Below are 1,679 nucleotides of genomic sequence, written 5' to 3' on the forward strand. Positions count from 1 at the left end.
AATAGATCTGTCAAGTTCACAAGGTCATTTGAGACCACTACTCTAAATTAGCAAATAAGAGCTACCCTACTTCAGTTAACAAGTTTCAGAATTGTGATAAATTTACTCTTGCCGCGTGTGGGGTGATGATAATAGTTTCTGACATCCCCGGGTTATTTTTCGCCTCCCTTTTCACCCCAAACGAAATGAGAATTTAACCCAAATACCTACAAAGTAATACACACACACACTGACCGCATGTCCTGTGAAAGTGGGCTTTCTCCCCTTTCCCCCCACATCCAAACCTCGGGCATTTGATCTTTAGATCCCAGCAAAGGCAACTCTATTGCCCAGCTTCAAATCGGGTCGTCTTACGTTGATATCCACATTAATATCTGCTTCTCGGATTTTGGCCTGGCTCACTTCTTCGGTGTCGCCTTTGTTTCGCTCTTTCTCACCCGTTAATTTTATAATGTCCCATCGCACTGCATATCTTAAACAAGTAAAAATTAAATACAGGCAAAGTTTCAAGTACAGTTAAACAATCTCTCACATGAAAGGACAAAGAGAAACCACAACTTTCCTAATCACCTCAGTTGGGGATGGAATCTTAACTCTTCTCTCTATAAACTAAATTTCTGCCAAGTTCGTTTGCGTTTACACGCACTGAGTCGAAGACGAAAGGCGGAAGACTTTCGAAACGTCGTCCTTTACACTTGTGTCTCCACAACAGGCAGTTACCGTCCATTCTACAAAGTTTCATTATGAATACTCTGTCTAAACAATCTATCAAAGGATATATAAGTATTTCTGTTACCAACTTCTAAACTTTTTTCAAATAAAACAATTATTTCGCTGGTTTTGATGCCGAGGTGTCCATCTTTACATTTTGAAATTTTGTATTGCTGGACTACAAGATCACTCACTCAATTTGGTTGTATACTTTAGGTACGAGATAAGTTGCTTATGATCCTAGAAACAAATATCCGGTAAAAAGTGCTATTTTCAATACTTAATGTCAAACGTATTTAATGAAAAAATCACTTTATTTGCACAAACACTGGCGTGTAGATACTAGTGGCTATTATGCTTTGCTTTTTAGCAGTCTTGTTACTTAACTAACTAGGTTGGCGATGCATATGTGTAACATAAGATACGCTCTTAGGTTTGACTTCATAAGACACTTAAATGCAGAAATACCACAGCGGTTCTGAAAGCTCAAGTTTTATTTGGAATTATATTACAAATTGTAAACTGCCTTCTAGCACCCTCAGGCTCGGCAAGGCCAGGTGGTTAAGGTTATGAGGGTCACAAGTTCGAATTCCTGTCACACCAAACATGCTCGCCCTTTGAGTCGTGGGGGCGTTACAATGTGACTGTCAGTCCCACTATTCGTTGGGAAAAAAAGTAACCCAAGAGTCGGCAATGGGTGGTGATGACTAGCTGTCTTCCCTCTAGTCTTACGCTGCTAAATTAGGGACGGCTAGTTCAGATAGCCCTTGTGTAGCTTTGTGCGAAATTCAAAACAAACCAAATCAAACTAGCTCTCTCAACGACGCCATTAGGTGACCTCCATAAATAGAAAGAAAGAGAAAGAAAGAAAGTAGTTTTCTCCCATACACAACTAACATGCTAGTATGAATTTAGTCTGTAATTTAGTATATATAAAAAAACGAGTAGGATAATTTTATGTCCAATTT

Source organism: Tachypleus tridentatus, chromosome 6 (genome assembly GCF_004210375.1).
Source record: "Tachypleus tridentatus isolate NWPU-2018 chromosome 6, ASM421037v1, whole genome shotgun sequence".
NCBI lineage: Eukaryota > Metazoa > Arthropoda > Merostomata > Xiphosura > Limulidae > Tachypleus > Tachypleus tridentatus.